Genomic DNA, 18,024 nt, shown 5'->3' with positions numbered 1-18,024 from the left:
TAGGTCAGGGGTCTGTGAGGGCCATGGCAAAACCTTCAGCTTGTGCCTTGAGGTCGTCCATTGTGAATTTTGAGATGTGTTTAGGATCATTATCCTGTTGTAGAAGCCATCCTCTTTGCATCTTCAGCTTTTTCACAGATGGTGTGATGTTTGCTTCCAGAAATTGCTGGTATTTAATTGAATTCATTCTTCCCTCTATCAGTGAAATGTTCCCCGTGCCACTGGCTGCAACACAAGCACAAAGCATGATTGATCCACCCCCATGCTTAACAGTTGGAGAGGTGTTCTTTTCATGAAATTCTGCACACTTGTTTTCTCTAAACATACCTTTGCTCATTGCGGCCAAAAAGTTCTATTTTAACTTCATCAGTCCACAGGATTGTTTCCAAAATGCATCAGGCTTGTTTAGATGTTCCTTTGCAAACTCCTGACACTGAATTTTGTGGTGAGGACGCAGGAAAGGTTTTCTTCTGATGACTCTTCCATGAAAATCATATTTGTGCAGGTGTCACTGCACAGTAGAACAGTGCACCACCACTCCAGAGTCTGTTAAATCTTCATGAAGGTCTTTTGCAGTCAAATGGGGGTTTTGATTTGCCTTTCTAGCAATAATACAAGCAGTTCTCTTGGAAAGTTTTCTTGGTCTACCAGACATCAACTTGACCTCCGCCGTTCCTGTTAACTGCCATTTCTTAATTACATTACGAACTGAGGAAACGGCTACTTGAAAACACTTTGCTATCTTCTTATAGCCTTCTCCTGCTTTGTGGGCATCATTTATTCTAATTTTCAGAGTGCTATGCTTGCCAGCTGGTGGTGTAGTGGCATCAGTGCAGGACTTTGGAGTGAAGGCTCCTGAGTTCGAATCCAGCTGGCTCCCTTGCACGTTTTCCATCCGTGCTGGGATGAGTTTCGAGCTAGCAACTCGGCCTTATGAAAATAAGAAAGCCTGCTAAAAAAACGCCCTCATGACGGCGTCACTCAGAGTTAAGGCAGCTGCTTAGAGGAGCCCATGGCTGCTTGATTGTTGAGGAATCAGGGTACTCCTGGCACACCTGGCCTTTCCTAACGAGGATTGTGAACAAGCCATATCCCTAACAACAAGGTCTGAGACCTTGGTAAAAGTTATCTGAGAGCTCAAATCTCTTGGGGTGCCCAAACATTTGCTGGGTGCTTCTTTTCTTTTTTTTTACTCTAAAATTGTACAAAACAAAAATAATACACTAATCTTGCTTAAAATATTGAAAAGAATGTTTATCTTTATCTTATAACTATATGACACCATATACAACCCTGAGATTCATTTTCTTGTGGGCATACTCAGTAAATCCATAGAATAATAACCATAACAGACTCAATGAAAGATCACACCAATGAACTTGGGTGTTCATCCAGTGTGTAAAAGCCAACAAACTGTGCAAATAAAAAAGGAAATAAATGAACAATAATAAATAAGCAATAAATATTGAGAACATGAAATGAAAAGTCCTTGAAAGTGAATATGGCATTGGAGCTGTGTTCATCCATACAGTCATAAGTGTAAACTGAGTGGAGCAGGGGACCAAGCACTCAGCCTTGCACTGCACCTATGCTGGTGGATATCGTGTAGGAGATGTTGTTGCCACTCTGAGCTGACTGAGGTCTGCAAATGAGGAAACTGAGGATCCAATTGAACAAAGAGATATTGAGGCTGTCTAGGAACTTATTGGTTAGTTTTGAGGGGATGCAGGTATTGAATGCTGAGCTGTAGTCAATAAAGAGCATCCAGATGTGTGAATCTTTGCAGTCTAGATATTCCAGATTTGAGAGAAGTGCCAATGAGATGGTATCTGTTGTGGACCTGTTGCCCTAGGTGGATCTAAGTCGCTTCTCAGGAAGGATTTGATATGTTTCATCACGAATCTCTGAAAACACTTCATCACTGTGGATGTAAGTGCAACTGGACGACAGTTATTGAGGCAGGTTACCACGTTCTTCTTGGGCACCGGTATAATTGAAACCTATGTGAAACAGGTGGCTACCTCAGACTGCTGAACTGAGAGGTTAAAGATCTCAGTGAACACTCCAGCCAGCTGATCAACATGGGTCTTCAGCACTTTGTCAGATACCTCCTCTGGGCCGGGTGTTTTCAGTGGGTTCATCCTCCAGAATGCTGTTTGCTCATTGGCCTCAGAGACCAAAATCAGAGGATCATTGGGGGCTGTGGGCGTTTGTGATGGTTCCTCCAAGTTTTGACAGTCAAAATGAGCAAAGAAGACGTTGAGCTGTTCTGGAAGCGAAGTCCTGTTGTCACCATTGTCACTTGATTTAACTTTATAAGAGGTGATAGTATTCAACCCCTGCCTAAAGTTCAAATTTAGTCTGGAATTGCCACTTCACCGTGAGATGGCTTTCCAGAGAACACACTTGGACCTTTTGTAACTTTCTTGGTCACCAGACTTGAATGTCTCTGATCTGGCTCTCTGCAGATTGCAGATCTCAAAATTCATCCAAGGCTTCTGATTGGGGAAGATTCTGAATGATTTTGTGAGGACACGCTCATCTACAATTGTTTTAATAAGGCCTGTGACAACCATGGTGTATTCATTCACATCCACAGATGAGTCCTCGAATGCAGCCAGTCCACTGACCCACAAGATCGTCACAATGGCACCAGTGAACCGAGGTGGCATTCTGTAGGCTGCAGACAATTCTTCCAAATATTCTTTTAAAATATACCTCTTGAGTTGCTCTCACTGCAATCTGCAACATGTAATTTCCCTCACAATGTACTTTTAAATCAACAATTTCACGATTGTCTGGAGGTCCCAGCAGACCAGGCAGATACAGCACCTTTCAGCGGACAAAGGTTCATTGCCAAGGCTGAAAGCGAAGCGGTGGGGTGGACTCCAGGCCACGCTGAAATGCAGAAGGACGAGGATCCCTCTACCCAGCATCGACTTAGCAAATGTGCAGTCACTAACGGCAATCTCTGATGTATCAGAGAGAACTGACGGGCTGTTGTATTCGATGTCTGAGTGAAATTTGGCTTTCTCTCAGCACACCTGTTACAGCGATCAAATCAGAAGGCTTCTCAATATTCCATATAGACTAAAATGCTGACTTGGAAAGGGCTAAAGTGATGGTGTGTGCTTTATGATAATCCCCCTCCTATTTACCTAGGGGGTTCTCCTCTATTATCCTGGCCACCAACAGCTGACTGTATCAAGCCGGTGAGATACTGCATGCTTGACAAGTGCTTGAGAAACTATAAACAATGATTAGCAATATATCAGAACAGATTATGACTGCATATCTGAAAGTCATCATTAATTTGCAAACTAGAGTTTAGATGTAGTTTTGCAGCACACATTGTATCTCTGTGGAGCTGAGTATTCAGATCAACTTTCCAGAAGCTCTATCTATTCTCCAGTCCTGGGGGCTACTCAGTTGAAGCTCTGTCTATAATTTGGTAGAAGTAATAAAGCCACAGACTATTTTCTAAACAGAGAGCAAATTCAGAAATCAGAAATGCAAATGGACTTGGGCGTCCTTGTACAAGATTTCCTTAAGGTTAACTTGGAGATAAGTGCAATTAAAGAATTAATTTCAAGAGGACTTGAATACAAAAGCAAGGATGTAATGTTGAGGCTTTATAAGGCTTTGATTAGTCTGCACTTGGAATATTATGAGCAGCTTTGGGGTCCATATCCAAGAAAGGATGTGTTGGCATTGGAAAGAGTACAGAGGAGGTTCACAAGAATTATAAAAGGGTTAATATAAGAAGAGTATTTGATTGGTCTGAGCATGTACTTTTTGGAGTTTAGAAGAATAAGGTGGGATTTCATTGAATCCTATTGAATATTGAAAGGGATAGATCGAGTGGACGTGCAGAGGGTATTTCCTATGGCTAGGACCAGAGGGCAAGGCCTCAGAATACAAGGATGACCCTTTAGAAAAGAGATAAGGAGTAGTTTATTTATGCAGAGGGTGGTTAATGTGTAGAATTCATTGCCACAGATGGCTGTGGAGGCAAGTCATTGGGTGTATTATTTAAAACTGAGGTTGATAGGTTCTTGATTAGTCAGGGCGTTAAAGGGAGAAATCAAGAGAATGGAGTTGAGAGAGATAATAAATCAACTACGATGGAATGGTAGAGAAGATCCGATGGGCAAAATGGTCTAACTCTGCTTCTCTGTGTAAGATTATTGCTCTATATAGTTACTAATCTCAAGCATTGCCAGTATCGACTGTGCATTGTTATTGATCCTTTGAGTTACTGTCCTGAAGCTTTCTCCAGTGTGCTGCTCAGTCTTTAATCTCAGTTAATGTCAACATTTCAATGGTGAAGATTTGTATCTACATGGTAAGAAAGGAATTTCTGCTCCAGACACCAGTACAGAGAGGAAAACTGGCAGGTGTTGGACAAAGACTACACTGGGTTCAGCTAAACGCACTATAGACCCACAGATTCATTGTCACAGAGCCAGTGGCACAGAGCACAGCAGTAGGAACTGCTGCAGAGGCCCCGGGTTCATTCCTGACCTTGGGTGCTGCCTCTGTGGAGTTTGCACGTTCTCCCAGTCTGGAAACAAGGACTGGAGGCCCGGAGGTGGCCTGTCCTGGGACTGGAGGGCTGTCTATGTCTGAGTGCATGAGGAGGTGTGTGGGAGAGGGGCTTGTCTTGTTGTTGTTGCCTTGTTTTGCTGCTATAGCTATTGCTTGTGTTGTTCTGTCGAACATTGTCCACCTGCTATGTTGGCATTGGAATGTGTGGTGACACAGCACATCCTTTGTTACCGAAACAGTACATTTCACTGCTTGTTTTGATGTAAATTTGATAAATAAATCTGAATCTGAATTTGAACCTGAATCTGAATCTGAATGTGGGCAGAATAAAAATGGGGTTAATGTAGGATTACTTTAGTGAGTTGTAATGGAGTCAGTGGGCCAAAGGGCCTGTTTTTATAACCATATAACCATATAACAATTACAGCATGGAAACAGGCCATCTCGGCCCTTCTAGTCCGTGCAGAACACTTACTCTCACCTAGTCCCATTGACCCGCACTCAGCCCATAACCCTCCATTCCTTTCCTGTCCATTTACCTATCCAATTTTGTTATCCAATTATCCAATGTTTCCATGCTGGAATACTCTGTGACTTTAACACAAGCAATATCTGTGCAGCAGTCAGCCAAACCCAACTGCTGACGGATGCAGAATTGGGGCTAAAATGGGAAATCAAACCAAAATGTCTATTTTCATTCAGATCCCTAGAGAACTGAACTGATTATTATAACAAATTGCAATTCTTCCTTAAGGCTGATTTATACTTGTGTGGGTCACATCGACGCCGTAGGTGTCGCGTCGCCTACGCCGTATCTACAATGTACCCTACGCAATAGGGTGATGTGCACCTCGCCAGAAAAGTTACTCACGCATCGTGGCAATGCAAACCACAACAACTGTGATTGGTCCATTTGGTAGCATCACATTTCCGGTTGCTTCTTCTCCACCATGTCTGTAGGCTGTGCATACACCGATACGAAACAGATGAACCAAATCGTCAAATCTACCTGCCGATGTGCGAAAATGTTTGAAATGCCTTTCCTCGTACGTGTCTCTCGTGAAGAAACTCAACACAGTGGCATAGAAACCCCACCACCAACTAGCATTTTGGCGCACACCAACGCATGCTCACTACGCAGAAGTGAAAATCAGGGCTACAGCGTAGGCTAGGGCGTAGCCCGTACGCACAAGTATAAATCAGCCTTTATTGTTAAGTTGAGCTTTAATTTCTCAGCACACCCAGAGCAGTGATCACAGTGGAAGGATGTTGTGCTTGCTGGTCAGGACTTTCCAGCCCCATTGAATAAAGCCAGTGCAGGTGAATAACAGTTTGATTCCAATGAGTGTTGGCTGCCTTCTGCAGACTGGAGTCGGTAAGGCAAAGATATGGAGTCAAAGCCATTGTACCAAGCCCAGGCTGACTCTTTTGCACTCCCACACTCCATTATATTGTCAAGTTGCCCATTTCTTGGCGTTACAGACTGGCCATTAGCTCAGGCTGATCCTTTGCCTGAACAGTGACGTGAATCTGGTAGCCTGGAAGGGATTCCCAGTGGCTGTGACCAGTGCTGAGTAACCAGGACCAGGGTTCAATAAATGGTTGACATTGAGCAACATAAATTTCTGACTGGTCCTATCACTGGCTCCTGCCTCCTCCCTACCCCCTCACCTCTTTATACTGACTATTGCCCCTTGGTAAGTTAGTGAGTTGGTTTATTTTTGTCACGTGTACTGAAGTACAGTGGAAATCTTTGTTTTGTATGTCATCTCATTACAACAGAGAATTGAGATACTATAAGGCAAAACAATAACTGAATGCAGAATTAGGTCACAGAGAAAGCGCAGGCAGTCAATAAGGTACAAGGGCAGTTTGTTAATGAGGTAGTTTGTGTGATCTACAGTGCATCTGGATGATGAGGAGGCATACAGGAGTTAGATAGGTCGGCTGGTTAAGTGGCATCACAACAGCGACTTTGCATTCAATATCAGTAAGACCAAGGAATTGCTGGTGGACTTCAGGAAGGAGTTGAGAGGACACACGCCAAAGGGTGAGCATTTCCAAGTTCCTGGTTGTCAATATCTCTGAAGACCTATCCTGGACTCAAAATGTTGATGCAATTATGAAGAAGAGATGCCAGTGGCTATATTTCATTAGGAGTTTGAGGCTCTAAAAGTAATCCGGGAAGTTATAGGCCAGTAAATTTGACATCAGTAGTAGGTAAATTATTAGAAGGGGTACCAAGAGATAGGATCTACAAGTATTTGGATAGACAGGGACTTATTAGGGAGAGTCAACATGGCTTTGTGCATGGTAGGTCATGTTTAACCAATCTATGATTGGTGGATGAAGGGAAGGCAGTGGATGTAGTCTACATGGACTTCAGTAAAGCCTTTGACAAGGTCCCACATGGGAGGTTAGTTAGGAAGATTCAGTCACTGGGTATACGTGGAGAGGTAGTAAATTGGATTAGACATTGGCTCAATGGAAGAAGTCAGAGAGTGGTAGTGGAGGATTGCTTCTCTGAGTGGAGGCCTGTGACTAGTGGTGTGCCACAGGGATCAGTGCTGGGTCCATTGTTATTTGTCATCTATATCAGTGATCTGGATGATAATGTGGTAAATTGGATCAGCAAGTTTGCTGATGATACAAAGATTGGAGGTGTAGTGGACAATGAGGAAGGTTTTCAAAGCTTGCTGAGGGATCTTTACCAGCTGGAAAAATGGGCTGACAAATGGCAGATGGAGTTTAATACAGACAAGTGTGAGGTATTGCAGTTTGGAAGGTCAAATCAAGGTAGAACATACAAGGTAAATGGTAGGGCACTGAGGAGTGCAGTAGAACAGAGGGATCTGGGAATACAGATACATAATTCCCTAAAAGTGGCATCACAGTTAGATAGGGTCGTAAAGAGAGCTTTTGGTACATTGGCCTTTATAAATCAAAGTATTGAGTATAAGAGTTGGAATGTAATGGTGAGGTTGTATAAGACATTGGTGAGGCTGAATTTGGAGTATTGTGTGCAGTTTTGGTCACCTAATTACAGGAAGGATATTAATAAGGTTGAAAGAGTGCAGAGAAGGTTTACAAGGATGTTGCCAGGACTTGAGAAACTGAGTTACAGAGAAAAAGGTTGAATAGGTTAGGACTTTATTCCCTGGAGCGTAGAAGAATGAGGGGAGATTTGATAGAGGTGTATAAAATTATGACTGGTATAGATAGAGTGAATGCAAGCAGGCTTTTTCCACTGAAGCTAGGGGAGAGAAAAACCAGAGGACATGAGTTAAGGGTGAAGGGGGAAAAGTTTAAAGGGAACATTGGGAGGGGGCTTCTTCACACAAGTGGTGGGAGTGTGGAATGAACTGCCAGGTGAAGTGGTGAATGCGGGCTCACTTTTAACATTTAAGAAAAACTTGGACAGGTATATGGATGAGAGGGGTATGGAGGGATATGGGCCAGGTGCAGGTCAGTGGAACTAGGCAGAAAAATGGTTCAGCACAGCCAAGAAGGGCCAAAGGACCTGTTTCTGTGCTGTAATGTTCTGTGTTCTATGGAGATTTTGTATGTCACCAAAGACTCATTACGTTGCATCAAAAGTTTCACAGAAATGGCTTGGTCAGGCAGAAAGACGCAGATGCCAATTATGTACATACTTAAAACTACATTTATTAGGACAGAACAGAGCAAGCATTAAAATAATTATGTAGGTATGCACGGGCCCCTCTCACTGCAGCATGCCTTCCATTCTACTGTGAAGCTCTGAAAATCTAACCTCAATCCCCTGGTCTTTTATACCCTCTCCACTGATGTTGAATGCTGCAGTAAATGGACCAATACATTAGCACCAGCTCAAACCATCAAAGCAGATCCAATCATCACTTGTCACCACATATCACGAGTCCCACCATGTGTTCAAGTGACTTTCATGTTTTTACAGCTGTATTCCCTGAGTCACGGACGCTCAAGGTCACAGTGGTAGTGAGGACATTCAAATGAACCCTTTAGCCTCCAGCAAATTTCTATGGATGTACCACGGAGAGCATTTAACTCGTTACATCACCACCCGATGTGGAGGGGCCACTGCTTAGGATTGGGAAGAGTTGCAGAAAGTGGTAAACTCAGTCATTTCCATCATGGGTACCAGCTTCTCCATCAAGAATGTCTTCAAACTGTGGCAGCCATCATTAAGGATTCTCACTACCTGGAATGTGCCTACATCTCATTGCTACCATCAGAGAGGAGGTACAGGAGCCTGAAGACACACACTCAATGTTTTAGGAACAGATTCTTCTCCACTATCAGATATCTGAAAGGATATTGAACCCATGAACACTACCTCAATATTTTTGGTCTCTTTTTGCACTACTAATTTTTTACACAAATTTTTCTTATTCTAATTTGTAGTATATACCTTGCACTGTACTGCTGCTATAAGATAACAAATTTCGATATTCAAAGTTAAAGGAAATCTATTATCAAAGTCACCACATCCTACCCCGTGAGTCAGTTTTTTGCTGGCATCAACAGTAAATACAAGGAATACAATAGAATTCATGAAAGCCCAGCAGTGCACGAACAGCTCCACGTCCTGCCTGTACCCAGGCCAGTGGAAACGTTCACGCAGCCTGCCCAATGTCTTTGCAACTCCGAAATGGCTGGCCCCCACCAGCCCATGCACTGACCACAGCACCGTGGCGCGGAGCCCCCAGGTGACCACCAGGAGCAGGAGATGTCCATCGCCATCGGACAACTACCACCGTCAGAACAGCAACTTGCCGTGGACCTCCAGCATTCCCCATTGCGAGTGCAGGGCTTTGGTCTCTGGGTCCAGGGCGGAGACCTCTGCCCATTCCAGCCGTTGTCCCACACTCAGCCATTCCCTCACCTGTGCCAACGCGGGATCGCTCACCTGCTCGCTGCTGGTCCATGGTGGGGAGGTTGTCGCTGGCTGTCACCTGAAGCGCCATCACGGTCATTTGCCCATGGTTCAGCTGTGTGGGGTTGGGCCGCTGTGAGACCGGTGATAGTTACTGCCCCCGGTAGGACTGCTTCCCGAGCTGCCCGTCGGAGAGACATGTCTTCAGCACCGAGTAGAGTGTTGCCCCGACACATCCACATGGGCCGCCCAGCGGGACAGCAAGTCCAGGCCCAGGATGCAGGACTCCCGGATGTCAGTGAGCCACACCTCGTGTTCCACTGTGAATCGCAGCCTCCTCTTCCCTCGCATCGCCGCACAGTCGCCGGTGACCGTCGCCAACTGGACTGCTGTCATTGTCCACCCGGGCGGGGACGGCTGGTCCGTGTTGGGGAGAAAACCGGGACGGGTGATGGCAATGGTCGACCCCGTGTCCACCAACGCTCGGCATCTGACGCCCTCCACCACACGGTCCACGTGTAAGCCTTGCTCTTCACCCAAACGGCCCACCCGGAGAGGCGACCATGGAGGGGTTCTGCTAGAGGCCTTGGGCAGCACTGCCCGCTCGACATTTCCCCACGTGGCGTGGTGCTGGTGCAAGGCCGTCACAGGCCAAATGATCTACCACACCACACCGGTACAGAGACCGTTTCCTGGCCCGTGGAGGGGTCGTCACGGTGCTGGTCAGACCGTCTCACAGGCTCCTCCTCCTCAGTTTTCTCCTCACCCTCGGTGACACAAGTGCAGGCTCATGCTGGAACACCTTGGGGGGGCTAAAATTGCTTCTGCCCTCTCTGCTCTGCCAGCAACTCGGCCAACGATAACGGCGACGTCAGACAAACGTGCTGCCGAAGGTGCTCTAGCGTCAGCGCCTTTACAAAGGCGTTGTAACGTATTGTGTGAGTATTCGTAGGTCCCAGTGTGTATGACGTCAGGACATAGGTAAGAAAAATGGAAGTCTGTTGAACAAATGTGGTGGTTCAATCTACAGCGATGTCCGAGTCACATCAACACTACATGGTGTCAGAAGAAATCACAAAAAAAAGGAGAAGAGACGTTAAAGATGCTACAGTTACAGCCACCGTCAAGTTTAAGCCTACAAGGTAATCTTGCTGAGAACTGGAGAATATGGATCCAGAAGTTTGAGCTGTTTGGCACCGCCAGCAGCGTAGCTGAAAAGACGGAGAAAGTGCAATGTGCTACGTTTCCGCATGTGGCAGGGGCAGAGGCAATAAAGGTTTGCAACACATTTGACTTCCAAGATGATGAGCAAGATAAAATTGAAGTGTTGAAGAAAAAGTTTCAAGATTACTGCAAACCGAGAAAAAACCTACTGTACATCTGACACATGTTTTTCACAAAAAAAAAGGAAGAGAAGAGACATATAACAGGGTGTAACAGGGGGTGCATACGGTCAGGATCAGGGCCAATGACCCCGTTTTCCACGACATACCCAAGGATAGCGAGTCGGGTGGTTCCGAACACACACTTGTCCCTGTTATAAGTAAGTTTCAGGGCTTTGGCCACTTGGAAAAATCGTTGGAGGTTGGCGTCGTGATCCGGCCAGTCGTGACCGCAGATGGTGATGTTATCCAGATAGGGAAATGTGGCCTTCAGTTGGCACTGGTCCACCATCTGGTCCATTTCCCTCTGGAAGACCGAGACACCATTTGTGACACCGAAGGGGACGCGCAGGAAGTGATGGAGCCTGCCGCCTGCCTCGAAGGCGGTGTAGGGGCGGTCCTCTGGGCGGATGGGGAGCTGATGGTAAGCGGATTTCAGATCTATTGTCGAGTACACCTTGTACTGAGCTATCTGGTTGACCACATCCGCGATGCGGAGTAGGGGGTACACGTCAAGCTGCGTGAACCTATTGATGGTTTGACTATAGTCCACACCCATCCTATTTTTCTGCCCGGTCCGAACAACGACCACCTGGGCCCTCCAAGGACTTGTGCTTGGCTCAATCATCCCCTCCCTGAGCAGCCGCTGCACCTCTGACTGAATGAAGGCCCTGTCCCCCGCGCTGTACTTCCTGCTTTTAGTTGCCACAGGTTTACAGTCGGGGGTCAGGTTGGCGAACGGCGGTGGGGGAGGGATCTTGAGGGTGGAGAGGCTGCAAGTGGTGTCAGTAGCGCAGCTGTCGGCATGGTGCTGGGTTGGATGTGCGGGTCGGTGTGTGTGTGGTCAGTAGTGGGGTATATGACGAAGTCCCACAATACTGAGGATTCCTGACAGTGAGTAGTGGGAGGGGCCCGTCATATGCCATAGTCACACTTTCGAGGTGGCTCTGGAAGTCCAGCCCCAATAGCACAGGCGCCCACAGTTGAGGCATGACCAGTAGCGCAAAGTTCCGATATTCTGTGCCCTGCACCACCAATGTCGCTACACAACCCACCCGGATGTCTGTGGAATACGACCCAGAAGCCATGGTGACTCTCTGGCTTACCGGCCGTGTCACGAGTCCGCAGCGTTGCACTGTGTCCGAGTCAATAAAACTCTCAGTGCTGCCCGTGTCAAACAGGCAGCTAGTCCTGTGCCCCTCCACCAGGATGTCCATCATTGACCTTGCAAGCTGGTGTGGGGCACTTTGGTCGAGGGTTACGGTGGCCAGAGTTGAACTGCCGTCTTGGTGCCCGGTAAGCACCGGTGGGTAGGGGGCAGGGCATGTTGGCGCCGACAAAGATGGCCGCCCCCATCCGGGCATGCAAGATGGCGGCCCCCATGCCTCGCACGAGGCGGGCAGGCAAGATGGCGGCCCCCATGCCTCACACGCAGCGCTGCCCGACCCCGCTCATGGTTCAGACTTACAGACCTTGGCGAAATGGCCCTTCTTCCCGCAGCTGGAGCAGGTCGCTTCTCGGGCCGGGCAGCATTTTCGGGGGTGCTTTTCGAGTCCGCAGAAGTAACACTGCGCGGGCTTCCGACTGGCCGCAGCTGTGGTCGGGTTCGGGGAGTTTGTGGAATCGCGACTGGCAGCGGCGTTGGCGAATTCGCTCGCGGGAACCTGCGGCTGCGGGGTCTGAGGTGTCCACGGAACCGGCGGGGGATCGCGCGGCTGGACAGCATCAGTGTTGTGCAGAGCAGCCTCCAGCGTGTCGGCTGTCTCGATCGCCGAGCATAAGGTAAGATCGGCATTTTCCAGCAGCCGCTGGCGCACGTACACTGACCTGATCCCTGTAACAAAGGCGTCTTGTACGAGGAGCTCCGCATGCTGTTCCGCCGTGAGAGTTTTGCAATCGCAAGTTCGCACGAGTGTCTGTAGGGCTCGGAGAAACTTGGCGCTCGACTCTCCAGGCCGCTGTCGTCGTGTAGCTAAGCGATGTCTTGCGTAGACGGTGTTCACCGGCCACAGGTACTGTCTTTTGAGGGCGTCCAGTGCCCCTTCGTAGGTCGGCAGGCCTCTGATAAGTGAGTAAACTTTCGGGGTGACCCTCGAGAGGAGAATTCAGTGCATAACAGCGGGTTCAGTTGCACTAACCTCCTCCAAGTATGATTGGAAGCATGCAAGCCAGAGTTCAAAGGCAAGAGCTGCTTCAGGGGCTTGGGGGTCCAAATCCAATCTTTCCGGACGTAAAACGCTTTCCATGTTTTAAAACTTCCAGTCAATAAAATTGATGCACCATCAATAACTCTCTGAGATGTGAGGCGAGATATCGGCTTTTATTGACTGGAAGAAAGAACAAGCAGTAGTTGACCACCATACTACATCCTGGAGACTGAGGGCTGGTTCAGGCCTCAATCGCCTTTATACCAGGGTCTGTGAGAGGAGCCACGGTCAGTGGGAGGGGCCACAGGAGCAGTCAGCAGGGGGCGTGTCCAGACAGGTATATGTAGTTCACCACATGTGGACTACTATTCAAAATATCCAGAGATCACCAAGTTAAGTGATGCATTCAGTCAAGGTGTCATTACCACAATGAAGTCAATATTCGCAAGACATGGTATTCCAGATATTGTCGTTAGTGACAATGGTCCACAATATGCCAGTGGTGAGTTCAGAGGATTCTCAGAAAGCTGGGAATTTCAACATGTTACTTCCAGTCCTGGGCACGCTCAGTCTAATGGACAAGCAGAGAGAACTGTACAAACTGTCAAGAACATGCTCAAGAAGACACAAAGCAGCAACAGTGACCCGTACATTGCTCTGCTTGAATACCGCAACACACCGATTGAGGGTGTGGGGTTTTCTCCTACACAGCTGTTGATGGGACGTCATCTGAAGTCCAAGCTGCCAACATCCACAACTCTACTGACTCCTGAAGGTAATGCTCAAGTACATGACAAGCAAATAAAACAAAAGAGCTACTATGACAGACATACAAGACAGTTGCCAGATCTGCATATAGGTGAAAATGTCAGAATACAGAGAGGAGACACTTGGCAGCCAGCTGTGGTTGTGAACAGGCATCAGCAGCCAAGATCCTTCATAGTTCGCACGCCAGATGGAAGAGTCTACAGGAGGAACAGGAAGCATCTGCTGAAGACAGGCGAGAGGGAGTTTCCACGTACAGATGCACAGGACATTGCCACAGATACAGACATGGAAACAAATGACACCAAGAGTGATGCAGACCGCAAAGACACAGAGGTCACTCGAGAGACTGACACTGAGGAAGGACAAGCACAGTCACAGTTGTGTCACATGCGGTCTGGGAGACAAGTCAAACTTCCAGCTGGATACAGAGACTAGATCTACCTACAGTCTCACACAGTTTGAGGCAAAGTCACTCGTGTTATAAGTTCCAAGGTGTGAAATAAAAGGTTTATTAGTCTATGTTAGTAAAAGAAAATACACCGCTGTTAGTATTGTAAGATACAATGTAGAATACAGTAGAAGTTAAGATTTTTTTAAGTTTATGTCATGGCTGTTGCAATGTAAGAAAGGCATACCCTAGAGGCATTGTTTGGTAATTCACAGTGTTGTAAAAAAAATCTTGAGAAGGGGGATGTAATGTATTGTGTGAGTATTCGTAGGTCAGAGTGCGCATGATGTCCGGACGTAGGTAAGAAAAATGGAAGTCTGTTGAATAAATGTGGTTGTTCAATGTACAGCTGTGTCCGAGTCACATCAATACTACAGGCGTGTAGGGCAAGCTGTTCCTGAGCTGTGGGAGGGAACTGGGAGTGGCCATGCCGAGCACAGTGGCGGAGATCTGCTTTCTCCCATACTGCGCCGTCCGCTGCACAGATCTTCATCATTGCTTCCGCCACCGGCCTCTGCTTGAAACGCTGCTCCAGAGCCACTACGAGCACCCTGTGCTCATGCTGCTCCTCCGGCGTTAGGTCGAGGAGGGCCCGTAGGGCAACTGCCTCCAGTGCCTGGGCAAGGCGCACCGCCGTCTCGGTGGGCTCCACCCGTCATGCCACACAGCAAGTTTGACTTGTGCCAGGTAAGGCTCCAGGCGGCTGGTACCGTTGTATCTGGGGAGCTTCAGGGTAGACCTATCTGACATTGTAGCTCTTCAGTCTCCTCGTCGATCTCGCATCCACTTCTGACACGAATGTGGCGAGCATTTGGTCCATAGTGACAGACGAGAAAGCTCTTTAACTCAACAACTGTTTTATTGTGATAAACAAAACAGACCGGGCACCGTGACCCAGAGGAGAGTGAACCCAACCAGTCTCACACCGACGGGGGAGGTGACCATCACACAGGCAGACATACTTTATTGATCCCGAGGGAAATTGGGTTTTGTTACAGCCGCACCAACCAAGAATAGTGAAGAAATATAGCAATATAAAACCATAAATAATTAAATAATAATAAGTTAATCATGCCAAGTTAATCATCACACACCCCGGTCACACAAATACACAAGTAAATAATTGTATAACCCAAGCTAAACTGTAACAATAAATGAAATGGAACTCCCCACCATCATCCCACAAAAGTATTTTAACACAAGAGCAATAAACAGTACAGGTCATTAGAAATGCAGGGGTGGGCTGTCGACCACATTTCCCCCCCACCAGAACGTCACAATATATTTGCAGATGGTGTCGGCAACTCCCTTCCAAATGCACAACAATGCCCTGTTCACACATACTGTCACCTCTGGTACAACACCACACAGCATTTGAAATTTAATTACTTTGTCTGCAGAGAGTTGTTCTGTAACCCTGTAGTTCACCATGCCACTGTGGAAAAATTCACCCAGTTTGCATTTACAGGTAGATCACAGTGGGTTTACCTTGGACTCACAGAGTTGCTACTTAGAGCAGGACCAGTTCTTATATTTTTTTAAATGCTACTGGAAATTTCATAAACTGTCAGAACTTTTTTTAAAGTGCTTGGGATCTCTAGACCTTAAGACCTTCGGCCTACGCAGCCAGATGTAACTGTAGCTGTACCCAGATCAGGATGGCCCTTCCAAAGGATCCAGAATCCCTGGAGGTGATTGGACAGGTCAGGTGTATGGGTCTCTGCCCTGGCCTACCAAGTCTGTACCGACCATCAGGCATCCATTTAGAGAAGAATGACTCGATCTTTGTTAGCTGCTTGGGAACGCAGCGGAAGAAAGGAAGAACAGGGCAAAGTGGAAGCTATCAATCAGCAGATGTAAGTGTGACATTACCACATGCTACAATATATGTGTTCCCATCAACATCCCCACCGGATTCTACCGTGGCTTATTCACCTCCACCTCTCTCGGGCATGGGAAGAAAGCAGAGTACCAGGGAGTTTATCCGTGCACCACAGGGGAATGGGAAAACTGCACATGCTCAGCACCGGAGTTCCGAATCGAACCTGTCTCTCTGGGTCTGTGAGACAGTACTCTACTCATGTGCCACACTGGCCACGGACAACTAGGACAAGGAAGCTACATTTAGAACATTAGTAGGTGCTAAAGTATTTAAGAACTGTGATAGTCGTCCTGGACTTTGGCCTTAAATCCAGGCAGCTCAGTTCCAAAAAAAGCACTCAAATAAAGGCTGTGGCCTTACATTGCCTGCCGGGTACGTTAGACACCAAGATCATTGGAAAAATATAAAAGGAATGAGCTTTAGGAATGGTTTGTAGTTGATGTCTCTGTATTTACAGAACAGTGTATTGATACCAAGCCCAGTTTTTCCAATATCAACATATTTGTCTTTGTCCTGAGCAGCTAATCGATACAACTCACTTCATCTGCAGCGATTGAATTCTCATCACAGCTGTCTGACTGGCTTGTCAACCTGGAGCTGGTGGTAGTTGCTCTCTCCATTTCATCTGGTACACTATTCCATTAACTCTTTTCAATACCAAAGCAATTTAGCATTTAATCTGATTTGTTTCTTCTCTGTGCTAAGGGTCGCAGTAAGACAGTGTCCCAGGGTGGGCACTGGAAGCAGAATACTCTCATTCCTTGGATTGGTGTTTACAGATCCTCCTGCTCTATGGAGCTTCATGTCCCAGTCTGTTGTTATTGGGTGTAATTAGAGCAGCAACACAGGACGACCATGACAAATATAAATTATCAGTAACATAAAATGTGCAAAAGAAGGATTATAGTCTGAGATAGTGTTAGGGTTTTTCAGGTGGGTTCAAGACCCTATTTGTAGTGGGGGAGAAGCTATTGTTGTACCTTGACATGTGGGTCTTCAGGCTCCTGCACCTTCTGCCTGATGGAGGCATCAAGAAGACAGTATGGCCCAGGTAGCAGGGATCCCTAGTGATGGTTTCCCGAGTTATCACCTCTTGTAGATGTCCTTGATAGAGGAGAGAGCTGTGTCCATGATGGAACTGGCTAAGTGTACCACTCACTGTAGTTTCTATATTTCCTCTGCATTGGAGTTTCCAGACCAAGCTATGATATAGCCAATCAAATCATTCCATTGTACATCTGTAGAAGTACAATCTTCGATGCCAGACCATCTTAAAATATTTAAGAATGTAAGCCTTCTTCAAGGTTGCATCCATGTGCTGGGCGCAGGATAGATCCTTCAAGATGTTGATCCCCAGGAACTAGAAGCTGCTCACTCCTTGCACCACAAACCCTTCGATGAAGATTGCTGTGCGACAGACGCAGAAGATACTGTTCTTCCTCCAGTCTTGAGGGATATGTCAGATCCTACCCTCTTATGTTTGGGATCATGGCTGGCTCACGTTTTATGTGTTTTGAGGTAGCTGATAAGGCCATATGAAAACCATAGACTGCTCCAAGGACTAGGCAGGAGATAGGCTATTTTGGGAAGTGGTATACCTTCTGTCGTTAATATGGTGCCCTTCTGAAACACAGGCACAAGCTCCTCAATGCCAACCCCCAAACATTATCTCCACATGGCTTTCGTGGGCCAGAAACACCCAGGAGTCAGTGGAGATGCTCCATTTCAACGAGGCTTGGACTGCACCCTCCAGTCCTTTCCTCAGTTTATTCCTCTCCATAGCTGCTGCCTGATCTGTGGAGTTTCTCCAGAATTTTGTTCCTCCGGCTCTGGATTTCCAACATCTGCTGAACCTCTGAGTGTTCCACCTGCAAAGCTCTTATTGCCATCTGTGTTTGGATTGAAGGGGAGCTGGCAAGTAGGAGGGACTAAGACAGTGGCTAACCTGTAGCTGGCAAGTCCTGGTCAGGTTG

At 46.9% G+C, this 18,024-nt stretch overlaps 1 protein-coding gene across 6 annotated transcripts in view; it reads left to right on the top strand.

Moving 5' to 3' along the window:
- The window catches only part of LOC140740502 (RNA-binding Raly-like protein), a 1,929,462-nt gene that overhangs the window by 1,811,790 nt on the left and 99,648 nt on the right, over positions 1-18,024 (top strand). The gene's annotated exons all lie outside the window — the stretch shown is intronic.

Source organism: Hemitrygon akajei, chromosome 17 (genome assembly GCF_048418815.1).
Source record: "Hemitrygon akajei chromosome 17, sHemAka1.3, whole genome shotgun sequence".
Classification (NCBI taxonomy): Eukaryota; Metazoa; Chordata; class Chondrichthyes; order Myliobatiformes; family Dasyatidae; genus Hemitrygon; species Hemitrygon akajei.
Note: the sequence above shows the minus strand (reverse complement) of the source record. Positions and strands in the feature narration are given on the sequence as shown.